This window comes from Aquarana catesbeiana, linkage group LG06 (genome assembly GCF_042186555.1).
Source record: "Aquarana catesbeiana isolate 2022-GZ linkage group LG06, ASM4218655v1, whole genome shotgun sequence".
Classification (NCBI taxonomy): domain Eukaryota; kingdom Metazoa; phylum Chordata; class Amphibia; order Anura; family Ranidae; genus Aquarana; species Aquarana catesbeiana.
In genome coordinates, this window is record NC_133329.1 from 52,872,212 (window position 1) to 52,889,320 (window position 17,109).

Here is a 17,109-nt window from a genome sequence, read left to right on the forward strand (position 1 = left end):
ACGGACGTACTTTCAAAAGACTTTACTCTTCTATATTTACAGGAGTTTAGATCATATCCGCTACAATGACACCATTTACCATAAACATAGCAATTTATATGTTTAGTTTTTTACTTTTATCATTTGTTTTTCATTTTTTGCTACATTGTGTCATTATTTCATGACTGCTCAGTTTTGCATGATTGTATTTCATGTTATTTCATTTCATGAAAATTTACGTATGTATTGTGTTTTTTAAAAAACTTATTTTTCTTTTATGTTCAACCAATTTTTTGTTTATTTTTTGTTTGATTGTCATTGCAATTGGGCATTCACAGGCCATCACAGCTTGCATGTATTCTGAGAAGTGTGGTTTTCATCTGCTTGGCAAAGTGTTTTATCTCCAGGTGTTATACATGCCTTTGATTAATCACCTCCCCTTATATACCTCAGTTGTGATGACTGTCCCTTAGCTATGAGTAAGCATCCATTGATGTGAAACGCGTTAGCTGCTTTTTGTCCTATATATCCACTTTGATGTGACCTGCAACATTTTAATGAAATAAAGGTGCTTTTTTTTCACGGCAGTGCGGCCATCCGGAGCTTTTTGATTCATTATCTACTTATCGTGCAGAGCCGGCACCTGTGTGGCTGTGGGAGTATCATCTTACACTGGCTTAGTGTTTGGTATGCTGTGAGCGGTTTTTGCTGCTTTTTGTGTTCATAGTACAGGAGATGGTCAGAGACTGCAGACATAACACAGGAGAGGGTCAGAGACTGCAGACATAACACAGGAGAGGGTCAGAGACTGCAGACATAACACAGGAGAGGGTCAGAGACTGGAGATATAACACAGGAGAGGGTCAGAGACTGCAGACATAACACAGGAGAGGGTCAGAGACTGCAGACATAACACAGGAGAGGGTCAGAGACTGGAGACATAACACAGGAGAGGGTCAGAGACTGGAGATATAACACAGGAGAGGGTCAGAGACTGGAGATATAACACAGGAGATGGTCAGAGACTGGGGACATTGTACAAGTGTGTCCTAGCAGTGACCAGTGTGGAAAAACATTGATCACTGCAAACAGGAGTTTACAAGATACAACTATAAGTGCCAAAAAACCAAAACGTATTTTCTAACAGTCATTTCTCAAGCACAGGCAGACAGTAAATGGTTAACAGGTGTGTGAAGCTCCTCCCAGCCTGACCAGCTAATTCCTTCAAAGACAACAAGGAAAGTGAGATAAATCAGGGATGGCTGACACCAACTCGGGCACAAATAGCTCTATGGAAACAGCTTAAGTTTGAAGCGTCATGCAGAAGTCTAATCATCAGTCACCGTGCTGTGTAAATTAGGGCTGCAACTAACGATTATTTTCATAATCGATTAATCGGATAAAATCATAAAAAAATGTAATGTGCCATTTTTTCGTTTCCTCCCAGGGACACCAATGACGGGGCGCTATTCCTCCAGGGGACACCAATGATGGGGTGCTATTCCTCCAGGGGACACCAATGATGGGGTGCTATTCCTCCCGGGAAGACCAATGATGGGGCGCTATTCCTTCCGGGGACACTAATGACGGGGCGCTTTTCCTCCTGGAAACACCAATGATGGAGCACAATCCCACCCAGGAACACCAATGGGGCACTATTCCCCCCTCCCCCTCCAAGGAACACCAATGGGGCACTATTCCCCCCTCCCCCTCCAAGGAACACCAATGGGGCACTATTCCCCCCCCTCCCCCTCCAAGGAACACCAATGGGGCACTATTCCCCCCCCTCCCCTCCAAGGAACACCAATGGGGCACTATGACTATTCCACCCCTCCCTCCCAGGAAAACCAATGATGGGGCACTATTATTCCAGGCAGCCACCCCTGAAACACCAATGATGGGGCACTCCCTTATTTTTCTTTTATGTTCAACCAATTTTTTGTTTATTTTTTGTTTGATTTTCATTGCAATTAGGCATTCACAGGCCATCACAGCTTGCATGTATTCTGAGAGGTGTGGTTTTCATCTGCTTGGCAAAGTGTTTTATCTCCAGGTGTTATACATGCCTTTGATTAATCACCTCCCCTTATATACCTCAGTTGTGATGACTGTCCCTTAGTTATGAGTAAGCATCCATTGATGTGAAACGCGTTAGCTGCTTTTTGTCCTATATATCCACTTTGATGTGACCTGCAACATTTTAATGAAATAAAGGTGCTTTTTTTTCACGGCAGTGCGGCCATCCGGAGCTCTTTGATTCATTATCTACATCTCCTGTACTATGTCTGCAGTCTCTGACCCTCTCCTGTGTTATATCTGCAGTCTCTGACCCTCTCCTGTACTATGTCTGCAGTCTTTGACCATCTCTTGTACTATGTCTGCAGTCTCTGACCCTCTCCTGTACTATGTCTACAGTCTCTGACCATCTCCTGTACTATGTCTACAGTCTCTGACCCTCTCCTGTACCATGTCTGCAGTCTCTGACCATCTCCTGTACTATGTCTGCAGTCTCTGACCATCTCCTGTACTATGTCTGCAGTCTCTGATCATCTCCTGTAATATGTCTGCAGTCTCTGACCATCTCCTGTACTATGTCTGCAGTCTCTGACCCTCTCCTGTACTATGTCTGCAGTCTCTGACACTCTACTGTACAATGTCTGCAGTCTCTGACCATCTCCTGTACAATGTCTGCAGTCTCTGACCCTCTCCTTTACTATGTCTGCAGTCTTTGACCATCTCCTGTAGTATGTTTTGCAGTCTGTGACCATCTCCTGTAGTATTTCTGCAATAAAGGGGGCTACAGGCACAGTAGGTGGTGAGGGAATGTGTACCTAGGCATGGTGGATAGTGAGGGATGGGGGGCTACAGGCACTTTGGGTGGTGAGGGAAAAGGGCGGTAGGTGCAATGGGTGGTAAAGCAAGGGAGGCTGCAGGCATAGAAGATAATGAGGAAAGGGGTCCCGGGTGCAGTGGGTAGTAATGGAAAGAATGCCTAGGCACAAGTGGTGGTTAATAAAGGCAAGGCTGTAGAGAAAATGTTATTGTAGCATACAGGGCAAGGGGCTTCATAATCCAGGGCGAACCAAAATCCTCAGCACCAGGCTTATGATGCTCCTAATCCAGGCCGAACGACCAGGCCGCAAAGGTCGCACTTGCAATTGGGCCCTGGTGTTCCACCACTAATATATTTTTTTATAATGGCACACAGTGAAATAATTAAAAAGTGCCATTATAAAAAAAAAAAACACATTGTGACAGATTGTCACACAATACACACTGGGATCTGTGATCAAATAGTGTATTGTGCTATTATTTAATGACACTGCACAAAGCCAGGCAAGTATCAGTTTCACTTTCACTCTGCTTTAACACTGTTGCTGATGCCCGGGTCAGAGGCCCCTCCCCTCTCCGCTGTATACATTTGGAGATAAAACTACTAGCCCCAGGGAGATCCCCCTGTTTGTGGACACCATAGAGCTGCCAATCGCCGCCTCCCACCTTCACCAGCAAGGTACAGGGGAACCTCTGCAAGGGGGAGTCAACTTTTTGGAGACTCTGATGTAAGAGGGGGGCCTCTGGGATCACTAATGTAAGGAAGGGGCCCTCTGGGGACACTGATGTAAGAAGGGATCCTCTGGGGACACTAATGTAAGGACGGGGCCCTCTGGGAACACTAATGTAAGAGGGGACCCTCTGGGGACACTGATGTAAGAGGGGACCCTCTGGGGACACTGATGTAAGAGGGGACCCTCTGGGGACACTAATGTAAGGACGGGGCCCTCTGGGAACACTGATGTAAGAGGGGACCCTCTGGGGACACTGATGGAAGTGGGGGTCCTCTGGGGACACTAATGTAAGAGGGGGGGCTCTCTGGGGACCCTGTGTAAGGAGGGGCTCTCTGGGGACACTAATGTAAGGGGGGGGGGCTCTCTAGGGAGGGAGGATTGTATTGGGAGCACTGAAGTGTCAGGTGTGATTGTGTGGCAATGGCAAATGGTTTACCTGGTATCACAGGTCAGGTAGAGGGCCCCTTAAAAGAATTTTGCTTAGGGTCCCAGGGAGGTCACGATCGGCACTGCCCACCACTACACAGGCACAGTCCCCCCCCTCTCCTGTATTACCAACTAATGTGTCTGTGAGCTGCTGGGGCACTACAAGTGCCAGCATGCCAGAAGATGGGGGCAGCAGTGTGTTCAATCAGGCTGATTTTTGGGTGAAATGTGCTTGTGTATGTGTGTGTGTGTGTGTAATTGTGTGTGTATACTGTATGTATACTGTACAGTGGCAGCTTGTGCTCAAAACTTTTGGGGGGGCTCAAACAAACTGAAAAAAAAAAAAACATCAATTGCCGCCACTGTGCCCATCAAATGCAGCCACTGTGCCCACCAATTGACGCTACTGTGCCCATCAAAGGCAGCCACTGTGCCCATCAATTGCCGCCACTGTGCCCATCAATTGCCGCCACTGTGCCCATCAAACGCAGCCACTGTGCCATCAAACGCAGCCACTGGGCCATCAATTTCTGCCACTGTGCCATGAAATGCAGCCACTGTGCCATGAAATGCAGCTACTGTACCCATCAATTGCTGACAGTGTGCCCATCAATTGCTGCCAGTGTGCTTATCAGTTACCACTACTGTGCCCCTCAATTGCTGAAACTGTGCTCATCAAGTGCTGCCAGTGTGCCTATCAATTGCCGCTACTGTGCCCATCAAATGCTGCCAGCGTGCATCCCCTGCCCGGCACTTACCTTGTCTCGGTGGGGCAGCGGGTCACAGCGAGCGGTGTCCTCCACACTCCTCAATGTCTTCTCCCGTCATTCCTTCCCGTCCTCTGCGATAGGCGTCCAATCACAGCGCCTGTCGTTTCACCAATCAGGTGACAAGTAACAGACCCCAGCACCTGATTGGCTGGGAGGCGGTTCAGTGTTAGCAAAGCGAATATTCATTCGCATTGCTAACACAAAGCTTAGTGAACAGCGAGCGCCCAGCATGGCGCCCGCTGTTCACCTTTTTGGACGCCTATTACAGCCCATGGCTCTAATCAGGTGCTTACAAAAAATACCCCAGCGCTGTATTTCAGGTGCCCTGTATGTATACTGTATGTATACTCAGTATGTGTACTGTATGTGTGTATACTGTATGTGTATGTATACTGTGTATGTATACTGCATGTGAGTGTATACTGTATGTTTACTGTATGTGTGTATGTATACTATGTGTGTGTATACTGTATGTTTACTGTATGTGTGTATGTATACTGTATGTGTGTATACTGTATGTATACTGTATGTGTGTATGTACTACGGTTGTCCCGATACCGATACTAGTATCGGTATCGGCACCGAAACCGAGCATTTGCCCAAGTACTTGTACTCGGGCAAATGCTCCCGATGCTTCCCCCGATACCTTGAGAGTCAGCAGTGATCGGCGCGTGGGGGAGTTACAAGCTCCCCCCCGCGGCTTTCAGCTACTTTAGTGACATACAGCGGTGATCGGTGCTTGTAACTCCCCCACACGCCATCACTGCTGACTGTCACCGCATCCTCCATGCCCCCTCCGTTCCGCTGTCCCTCTCTCTTCCTCTGTCCTCCTCCGTTCTGCTGTTCCCCTCCGTTGTGCCGTCTCTCTGTCCATGTCCTCCTCCTTCCTTTGTGTATGGACAGAGTCAGCTGACTCTGTCTATTCACATAACTGAAACATTGTAACCTCCTGTGATTATGATGTGTCAGTTTATGAATGGAGAGGAGCCGCTGTCTTCTCTCCATTCATTTTCAGGGCAGCTGAGGCTGCAGAGAAAGGAAGTGGGGAATCTCTATCCTCTGTCTCTTTCTCTGTTTCAAGGGGGAGATATCAGGGGTCTGTTAAGACCCCTGATATCTCATCAAAGCCCCCCAACAGGGCTGATTAAAAAAGAAAAAAAAACACATATTGCAATAAATAATAAAAATAAATATTATTGTAAAAAATAATAAAAATGTAAATTAAAAAAAAAAAAAACCACACAGACACCGTTCACCTCCCCCCCCCCTTAAAAAAAAAGAAAAAAAAGAAAGCGTGGTAAAAAAAAAAAAACACTGTCATGTGACATTTAAAAAAAAGTATCGGTTATCGGTATCGGTGAGTACTTGAAAAAAAAGTATCGGTACTTGTACTCGGTCCTAAAAAAAAGTGGTATCGGGACAACACTAGTATGTATACTGTATGTGTGTGTATACTGTATGTATACTGTTTGTGTTTGTATACTGTATGTATACTGCATGTGTATGTATACTGTATTTGTGTATGTATACTATGTGTGTATGTATACTGTATGTATACTGTATGTGTGTATGTATACTGCATGCGGGTGTGTATACTGTATGTACTGTATACTGTATGTGTGTATGTATACTGTATGCGAGTATGTATACTGCATGTGTATGTATACTGTGTATGTATACTGCATGTGTATGTATACTGTATGTATACTTTATGTGTGTATGTATACTGTATGTATACTGTATGTGTGTATGTATACTGCATGCGGGTTGGTATACTGTATGTATACTGTATGTCTGTATGTATACTGTATGTGTGTATACTGTTTGTATACTGCATGTGTATGTATACTGTGTATGTATACTGTACAGTATGTGTGTATGTATACTGCATGTGTATGTATACTGTGTATGTGTATGTATACTGCATGTGTATGTATACTGTGTATGTATACTGTATGTGTGTATGTATACTGCATGTGTATGTATACTGTGTATGTATGTATACTGCATGTGTATGTATACTGTGTATGTATGTATACTGCATGAGTATGTATACTGCGTATGTATACTGTATGTGTGTATGTATACTGTATGAACCAGGTGTGCCCACAGCTGCTCAACAAAAGTTTCTCCAACAATCCCATGCCCGTGAAAAACTTGCCAATTGGAGCCATCTGATTGGTGCACTGCTGAGCTCGGCCTCGGATCAGGCAGCAGGTCTGGGTACACACCTGTGCAGTGATATCATGGCACACATCAAGCATGGCCTTTATTCACATGCCCCACTACCCGATCTGAGGCCAGCCACAGCAGTTCACTATTCAGCTGGCTCTACGACTCACTTGGGCAGTTCAGAGGCTGCAACAAGTGGATTTTTTCTAATTAAAAGCCTTTTCCCGACAGCTACCTACCACACCAAGCACTAAGGTGCAAAGGTGGATGTAAGGGGACACTGATGGAAGGTGACACCCTGGGGGCTCTGCCATAGGGTGGCACACTGGGGGGCTCTGCCATAAGATGGCACTCTGTGGACCTTTATTTATAGGGAGAATGTTGGGACTCTGATGTGAGCGTGGCGCTCATCCTGACTGCTGTACTCGATATGTTGTTTTGTTTGTTACTTACTCCTGGCGTGACGGCCACCTGTAAGCCCAGGGGCCCCATAATCTTCTATTGCCCGAGGGCCCCATGAGTTGTCAGTCCGCCCCTGGTTTAGTATATTCAGATTCGGTTTGTATATTTGTTGTTCCGAATTGATTTGTATTTTCTGAATTTTTTTAGGAAGATTACATAGTTAGTCAGGTTGAAAAAAGACACAAGTTCATCTACTTCAACCATAAAAGTAATATATTCATTTTAACATTGAAAACTGGCTACAAGGGCGAGTTCAGAGGGTGGTGATAAATGGGGAGTACTCAGAATGGTCAGGGGTGGGTAGTGGGGTACCCCAGGGTTCTGTGCTGGGACCAATCCTATTTAATTTGCTCATAAATGACCTGGAGGATGGGATAAACAGTTCAATCTCTGTATTTGCGGATGATGCTAAGCTAAGCAGGGCAATAACTTCCCCGCAGGATGTGGAAACCTTGCAAGAAGATCTGAACAAATGAATGGGGTGGGCAACTACATGGGAAATGAGGTTCAATGTAGAAAAATGTAAAATAATGCATTTGGTTGGGAAAATATGAATGCAATCTATACACTGGAGGCAGAACCTCTGGGGGAATCTAGGATGGAAAAGGACCTGGGGGTCCAAGTAGATGATAGGCTCAGCAATGGCATGGAATGCCAAGCTGAGGCATAACAAAGCAAACAGAATATTGGCTTGCATTAAAAAGGGGATCAACTGCAGAGATAAAACGATAATTCTCCCGCTCTACAAGACTCTGGTCCGGCTGCACCTGGATAGGGATAAGCCGAACACCCCCCAGTTCGGTTCGCACCAGAACCTGCGAACGGACCGAAAATTTGCATGAACGTTAGAACCCCATTGACGTCTATGGGACTCGAACGTTCGAAATCAAAAGTGCTCATTTTAAAGGCTAATTTGCATGGTATTGTCCTAAAAAGGGTTTGGGGACCCGGGTCCTACCCCAGGGGACATGTATCAATGCAAATAAAACTTTTAAAAACTGCAGTTTTTTCGGGAGCAGGGATTTTAATGATGCTTAAAGTAAAAAAAGAAAAAGTGAAATATTCCTTTAAATATCGTACCTGGGGGGTGTCTATAGTATGCCTGTAAAGTGGCGCGTGTTTCCTGTGTTTAGAACAGTCCCTGCACCAAATGTCACTTTTAAAGGAAAAAATCTCATTTAAAACTGCTTGCGGGTTTAATGTAATGTCGGGTCCTGGCAATATGGATGAAAATCAGTGAGACAAACGGCATGGGTACCCCCCAGTCCATTACCAGGCCCTTTGGGTCTTGTATGGATATTAAGGGGAACCCCGCACCCAAATTAAAATAAGGAAAGGTGTGGGGCCACCAGGCCCTATATACTCTGAACAGCAGTATACAGGCGGTGCAAACAAGACAGGGACTGTAGGTTTGTTGTTAAGTAGAATCTCTTTGTAATTTTGAACGGGTACATTTTTAACGTGTTTAGCTCCAGCCAAAAAATCTTTTTTAAGCTTTTTGGAAAACATAGGGAAGGGTTATCACCCCTGTGACATTTGTTTTGCTGTCTTTCCTCCTCTTCAGAAGATTTCACCTCACTTTTTGTCCCAATGACAAATGTTTTCTGAAAATTTGGGTTTTTTTTGTGGAACAAGGATTGGAAAGCATCAGTGGAAAGGAGAAATGTTTTTCCCATATTAACTCTTACAGGAGAGAATTTCCCTTCCTAGGGGTAGATTTCATCTCACTTCCCGTTGTCTCCTTCCGTTTGCAAGTAGGAGTCGTTTGTAAGTTAGATGTTTGAAAGTAGGGGCCTGCCCTATATACTCAGCAGAAATTTGGGCCTTAGGTGTTGTTGTGGCCACAACACTGTAAGCCCTCACAGGGCCCTGCTGTGAAATATTAGATCAAGAATTGTAATTACATGCCCCCTGTTGAACAGGGGCAGAAAAACTGGGCCTTTGGTGGTGGTGGTGGTGGTGCTGGTGCCACAACACTGTAAGTCCTCACTCGCTCTTGGTGGGTGCAGAAATGGGCCCTGCTGTGAAATATTAGATCAAGAATTGTAATTACATGCCCCTGTTGAACAAGGGCAGAAAAATTGGGCCTTTGGTGGTGGTGGTGGTGCTGGTGCCACAACACTGTAAGTCCTCACTCGCTCTTGGTGGGTGCAGAAATGGGCCCTGCTGTGAAATATTAGATCAAGAATTGTAATTACATGCCCCTGTTGAACAAGGGCAGAAAAATTGGGTCTTTGGTGGTGGTGGTGGTGGTGGTGGTGCTGGTGCCACAACACTGTAAGTCCTCACTCGCTCTTGGTGGGTGCAGAAATGGGCCCTGCTGTGAAATATTAGATCAAGAATTGTAATTACATGCCCCTGTTGAACAGGGGCTGAAAAATTAGGCCTTAGGCACTGGTGCTGGTGCCACAACACTGCAACCCCTCACAGACACTCTAGTTGGAACGCAGGAACGAGCCCTGCTGCAAAGTATTGCATCAAAAATTGTAATTACACACCCCTGTTAAACAGGGGCAGAAAAATTGGGCCTTAGGCACTGGTGCTGGTGCCACAACACTGCAACCCCTCACAGATACTCTAGTTGGAATGCTGAAATGAGCCCTGCTGCAAAGTATTGCATCAAAAATTGTAATTACTCGCCCCTGTTAAACAGGGGCTGAAAAATTGTGCCTTAGGCACTGGTGGTGGCGCCCAGAACCAAAAATGTTCTTACAAGCTATCAGCGTGATCATTGAGGAGGAAGAGGATAATTACTCAGGGATAGTCACTCAGCATCAGCATAGGCAGTCTTTGAAGGGATCTGAGATTTCAAAAAAAATTATTCGGTTACATCAGCATCAGGTGCTTGGTAGCTGGTGGTGATCCAAGATTCATTTTTATGAAGGTCAGTCGATCGACCGAGTCGGTGGACAGACGCACCCTGTGATCGGTTACAAAGCCTCCAGCAGCACTGAATGTGCGTTCCGAAAGAACGCTGGATGCAGGACAGGCCAGTAGCTCAATTGCATACTGTGCAAGCTCTGGCCAGTGATCCATCCTCAAGACCCAGTAACCCAGAGGATTTTCGGTGGGAAAGGTGTCCAAGTCTGATCTTGCCCCTAGGTATTCCTGCACCATGTAAAACAGACGCTGGCGATGGTTGCTGGAACCGATCATACCTTGGGGCTGCAGACCAAAAAATTGTCTGAACGCATCGGTCAGACGGCCACCTTCTCCACCGCTCCTTCTTTGACTGACCGAAGCCTCAGCAACACGTTGTCCAGAAACAGGAGTTTATAACCTCCCAGTCTCTGGGAACGTGTTGCACAGACCTTTCTGCAAGGCCTCCCGAAGATGTTTCATCCTCTGCTCCCTCTGCGATGGCAAGATAAGGTCCGCAACCTTACCCTTGTAACGTGGATCAAGGAGGGTTGCCAGCCAGTATTGGTCCTTCTCCTTGATACCACGAATACGAGGATCCTTACGCAGGCTTTGCAGGATCAGAGAGGCCATGCAGGATAGGTTTGCTGAGGCATTCGGTCCAGAGTCCTCTGGGTCACTAAGGATGACATGGTCCGCAGCCACCTCCTCCCAGCCACGTACAAGTCCATGTGTTTCTTGGGACTGATCCCTTAAAGACTGCTGCTGATGCTGAGTGCCAGGCTCCACCTCCATACTGACACAATCTTCCTCCTCCTCCTCCTCCTCCTCTTCCTGTGTGATCGGTGGGCACGCAGGAACACTGGATAAAGGGGGCCTTGAGAGCTAAGGAAGTCCTCCTCTTCCTGCCTCTGTTCTGCCTCAAGTGCCCTGTCCATTATTCCACGCAGCGTGTGCTCCAACAGGTGGACAAAGGGGACAGTGTCACTGATGCATGCACTGTCACTGCTCACCATCCTCGTGGCCTCCTCAAATGGTGACAGGACAGTGCATGCATCCCTGATCATGGCCCACTGGCGTGGGGAAAAAAAAACAAGCTCCCCTGATCCTGTCCTGGTGCCATAGTCGCACAGGTACTCATTGATAGCCCTCTGCTGCGTGTGCAGCCTCTGCAGCATGGCCAACGTTGAGTTCCACCTGGTGGGCATGTGACAGATTAGGCGGTTCTTGGGCAGGTTAAACTCCTTTTTGGAGGTCCGTCAGCCGAGCACTGGCATTATATGATCGGCAGAAATGCACACAGACTTTCCTGGCCTGCCTCAGGACATCCTGTAAGCCCGGGTGCCTGCCCAAGAACCGCTGCACCACCAAGTTAAGGACGTGAGCCACACAGGGCACATGGGTCATTTGTCCCTGTCGGAGGGCAGAGAGGAGGTTGGTGCCATTGTCGCAAACCACCATTCCTGCCTTAAGTTGGCGTGGCGTCAACCACCTCTGAACCTGCCCCTGCAGAGCTGACAGAACCTCTGCCCCAGTGTGGCTCCTGTCCCCCAAGCACACCAGCTCAAGCACCGCATGGCATCTTTTGGCCTGCGTACTTGCGTAGCCCCTTGAACAGCTACGGAGCACCGCTGGTTCCGAGGACAATGCACAGGAAGAGGCCATGGAGGAAGAAGAAGAGGAGGGGGTGGAGGAGAGAGGTGTGTCACAATCATTAGCATTTTGGAGGCATGGTGGCGGAACAACCTCCAACACTACTGCACCTTGTCCTGCATCCTTCCCAGCTGCCAGCAGAGTCACCCAATGCGCCGTGAAACTGAGTCAGCGGTAATATGCACCTTACCGCTGACCCCCCTGTCCAGCGAGGCATGGACATTGCCTTCCACATGCCGGTAGAGAGCCGGAATCGCCTTCCATGAGAAAAAGTGGCGTTTGGGTACCTGCCACTGAGGAACCGCACATTCCACAAACAAACGGAAGGGGGCAGAGTCTACCAACTGAAAAGGCAGCAGTTGAAGTGCTAGCAATTTTGCCAAGCTAGCATTCAACCGCTGGGCATGTGGATGGCTGGGAGCAAACTTCTTTTGGCGGTGCAGCAGCTGGGGCAGGGAAATTTGCCTGGTACAATCTGACGTCGGTGTACCAAAAGCAGATTGCCCACAAGTACTTGGCTGTGACACACCTAATTCTACACCTTCATTCCTCTCAGTGCAGGTCTTAGAGAGGACTGAAGGTCTAGTGGGGTTGGAAATCTCAGCTGATGAGGAGCAAGCAGAGGTCCTCTTTGTTCTTTGGTGTGGGTCTTTTAGATATGCTTGCCAACGAACTGCATGGCAGGTCAACATATGTCTGGTCAAGCATGTGGTACCCAAGCGGGAGATGTTTTGGCCATGCGAGATACGCTTGAGACATATGTTGCAAATTGCAGCGGTGCGATCTGATGCACTCGTCTCAAAAAAGGCCCACACCAAAGAACTTTTTGAATAACACGCAGAGACTGCAGCGCCCTGCACATGTGGAGCTTTGGGGTGTGATGCAGTCAATGTGCTGCCCTTAGGCTGGCCCCTGGAGGGCATCCTGCCTCGTTGGTGATGTGCCGCCTCCTCCTCCTCCTCCTCCTCTCTCCTATCAGGCACCCATGTTGAGTCAGTGACCTCATCATCCCCTCCCTCCTCATCACTGGAGCAAACCTGGCAGTATGCTGCAGCAGGGGGGAGCATGACTGCCAGATTGCTGTCCTTCTTGGGCACCCCCTCTGTCCGTGCTCATGTTACTGCCTTCATCGAGCTCAGTATCATCATCAGAGCCTTCCAAACGCTGGGCATCCTCCTGGAGCATGTACCCAACACTGTGGTCAAACAGTTCGAGGGACTTCTCAGGAGGACATGGTGGGGCTAGGGAAGGAGTCACTGATGACATTGAGCCGAGGGAAGAGGCTGCTGCTTTGACAGACAAAGTACCCTCGGCATGGGTGAGAGAGGATGAGGAGGATGAGGACGGCTTGGTCATCCACTCGACCAAGTCTTCCGCATGTTGCGTCTCAACACGGCCAGCTGCCGAAAAAAAGGCCAAGCGTGTCCCACGGCCACGTGCTGATGAGGATGCACCGTCTCCACGACCAGCACTAGACACAGAGGCTGCTTGCCCTCTCGTTTTGGCTTGTGACTGTCTGCCTCTCCTTCTTGGCCTGAACACTGTGAGGTGGACGCACCCCACTAACTTGTAGGTTTAGCTGAACACTGTGAGCAGGACGCACTGCACTAACTGTAAATAGTCTAGCTGCCTGACTGTGGTACTAATAGGATCAAAAGAACACCAGCAATTTTCTTCAGGTAGCTGTAAATACTGTAACAAGACAAGCCTGCCTGTCAGTAAAAAGATAACAGGAACGGATCTAGCTGAACACTGTGAGCAGGACGCACCCCACTAACTTGTAGGTTTAGCTGAACACTGTGAGGTGGACGCACCCCACTAACTTGTAGGTTTAGCTGAACACTGTGAGCAGGACGCACCCCACTAACTTGTAGGTTTAGCTGAACACTGTGAGGTGGACGCACCACACTAACTTGTAGGTTTAGCTGAACACTGTGAGCAGGACGCACCCCACTAACTTGTAGGTTTAGCTGAACACTGTGAGCAGGACGCACCCCACTAACTTGTAGGTTTAGCTGAACACTGTGAGCAGGACGCACCCCACTAACTTGTAGTTTTAGCTGAACACTGTGAGCAGGACGCACTGCACTAACTGTAAATAGTCTAGCTGCCTGACTGTGGTACTAATAGGATCAAAAGAACACCAGTAATTTTCTTCAGGTAGCTGTAAATACTGTAACAAGACAAGCCTGCCTGTCAGTAGGAAGATAACAGGAACTGATCTAGCTAAACTGAATACAGTGTATATATATATATATATATATATATATATATATATATATATATACATACACACACACACACACACACACACACACACACACACACACACACAACACCTGGAATGCATATATATACACAATACACTGTAAGTGCAGCTAACTGACTGACTGTTCTGCCTAATCTATCTAACTCAAATCAAATGTCACTGTCTGTCTCTCTCTCTCTCTCAATGAACGCCGGAACACACACTACACAGGGCCGCCGTGCAGGCGGCCTTATATAGTGTGGGGCGTGTACTAAATCCCCTGAGCCATAATTGGCCAAAGCCTCCTTGGCTTTGGCCAATTACGGCTCTCTGTTCAGACGGCGCTGTGATTGGCTAAGCATGCGGGTCATAGTGCATGCTTGGCCAATCATCAGCCAGCAATGCACTGCGATGCTGCAGTGAATTATGGGCCGTGACGCGCCACACGAATTTGGCGCGAACGGCCCATATCGTTCGCAATTCGGCGAACGGGCGAACAGACGATGTTCGAGTCGAACATGGGTTCGACTCGAACACGAAGCTCATCCCTACACCTGGAGTATGCTGTCCAGTTCTGGGCACCAGTCCTCAGGAAGGATGTACTGGAAATGGAGCGAGTACAAAGAAGGGCAACAAAGCTAATAAAGGGTCTGGAGGATCTTAGTTATGAGGAAATGTTGCGAGCACTGAACTTATTCTCTCTGGAGAAGAGATGCTTGAGAGGGGATATGATTTCAATATACAAATACCGTACTGGTGACCCCACAATAGAAATAAAAAATTTTCGCAGAAGGGAGTTTAACAAGACTCATGGCCACTCATTAAAATGAGAAGAAAAGAGGTTTAACCTTAAACTACGTAGAGGGTTCTTTACTGTAAGAGCGGCAAGGATGTGGAATTCCCTTCCACAGGCGGTGGTCTCAGCGGGGGGCATCGATAGTTTCAAGAAACTATTAGATAATCACCTGAACAACCACAACATACAGGGATATACAATGTAATACTGACACATGGGGGTGTGGCCAAGATGGCACTGTGAGCGGCAGCGTTTCCTGAGAGCTCTGCTCGTTCTGGGCCCAGAATCCAGATCCAGGGCTGCAATCTTGCCACTGATCACCCATCCAGGTTAGGGTGACGGTGGGGAACCCCCTGGGCATAGTAGGGGAGGAGAAGAGACAGGCAGACGCTGCCGGCGATCCCGCGGACACATCCCGATCGTCCTCACGCGGCTAGGCCGAAGCCGCGGCCTTCCCTGACGAGCCCTGGTGGTCCGGATCGGAGCGGGGCGGACCCCCCAGAGCGACCGGAGTGACGAGCGGGGCAGAGACGAGGACCCTGTAGGCAAGATACTCTGGGGGAAATATCACAGAACACAAAAAAACACCACTGAGGCCTCTCTTGAACCTCCGGACCAGCTAGGCCCAAGCCGCGGACTTTCCTGCCGGCCCCCCGACGTTTACATCCGGATTGGAAGCACCGGAGGCCCCTGTGGGGAAGCGGCCACCCAGCACCACAACACAGGCACTGGGGGAGGAAAGTGCGGCTGTCCTCGGGTCTCCACATGCAGGTAGGCCGCAGTCTCAGTAAATCAGGCCTTTTCAGGAGGGCCTTGGACACCTGGAGTGGGGGGCCCTAGCACCACAGAGACTGCTGGCAGGGGGGAAGATCTGACAGGGGAGCGGAGGGTAGCAACCCCACATCCTTTGTAGAAGGTATGTTACGTGACCTCCTCCCTGATGCTCGCATGTCACCCCACTATGCGGTGGAGAGAGCCCACCGCATACCTCCGAAGCCGGGACCTCCTGGAGCTTCCCCGCGTACCTTCATTCTCCGTCTCCTCAACTTCAGAGACAGGGACGAAGTTCTCCGTGCATCTAGGGTTGTCGGGGACCTCCGCTTCCAGAACACTAAGCTGATGATCTTCCTGGACTATTCCGTGGAGACACAAAAGCTCAGGAAATCCTTTGACCACGTTAAGGCGGCACTGAGAGCACGCAACATCCGATATAGTGTCCTCTTTCCGGCCCGTCTACAGGTCCAGGACGGAGAGTCAACCCACTTCTTCAACACCCCCAGAGAGGCATCCACCTGGCTGGAGTCACTGCCGCCGGCCCGTTGATCGGACATTTGGTATGTAAGCACAGCACCCTTATACAAGATAGATGGGCCTTCTCTGAGTATGGGCTTGAGCCATTCACACTTATCCCGCAGAGGGGACGCACACACTTATATTGCACCTGTTGTGCCCCGTTTATACCCAGGATGTGTGCTGCTCTGACTATGGAAGATATCCCCCATAATGCGGATTCACAAGTTAAGTGCCCCTGACAAAGACATAGTCAGGAGACGGTTGCGATTTGTTGCTTCTCTACGCTTGCTTTTTTCCCCCTCCTGGGATGTTAGGGGCCACACTATGCAGGACTGCCCACTATTGGATCGAATTTATTAAAGGGACGTATTTCAATACTTTTTCTCCCCCTTTTTTTGTCCTAAGTCCCCTACTATTTACTACATTGAGCGAGCGGATGCCTCACGACACTGAGCTGCTCGGACTACTGCTTGACCCCCTAGGAAGTACCCGGGGGGTTGAGTTTGCCACTGCCACGGACCCCCTCTTGCAGCCGGCGAGCTGGAAATGTTAGGGATGAATACCTGCCTCAGTTCATGGGGGTTGGGTGGGGAGGGGGGTGGGGTATGTTGCCCCAATGGCCAGTTTTTCCCTTTCAGGGATTAGGGTTATTTTTTGTTTTATTGGGGAGTTTGTTTGTATAATTTTATGGGGTGTGGTTAAACCCTGGGTTAAGAAAATATTGTTATATGTATTCCTTGCAATTGCATTACAAAAGTCAGCAATGTATGTTTACTCCTACTGGGAGGTCTCCGGGGGGAGGGTGTCATTCTGATCCTGCAATTCCTCTACCAAACTGCAAGAATGACTTCCCTTAACATACTGTCCTGGAATACCAGGGGCTTA

The 17,109-nt window shown here is 48.3% G+C and overlaps 1 protein-coding gene across 1 annotated transcript in view; it reads left to right on the forward strand.

Annotated features, from left to right (window-relative positions):
- Positions 1-3,394: 3,394 nt before the first annotated feature.
- The window catches only part of LOC141148410 (uncharacterized), a 65,892-nt gene continuing 52,177 nt past the window's right edge, over positions 3,395-17,109 (forward strand). Inside the window, exon 1 of the mRNA XM_073635895.1 lies at positions 3,395-3,490. The gene's annotated coding sequence lies outside the window, so the exon portion shown is untranslated. The remainder of the gene's footprint in view (positions 3,491-17,109) is intronic.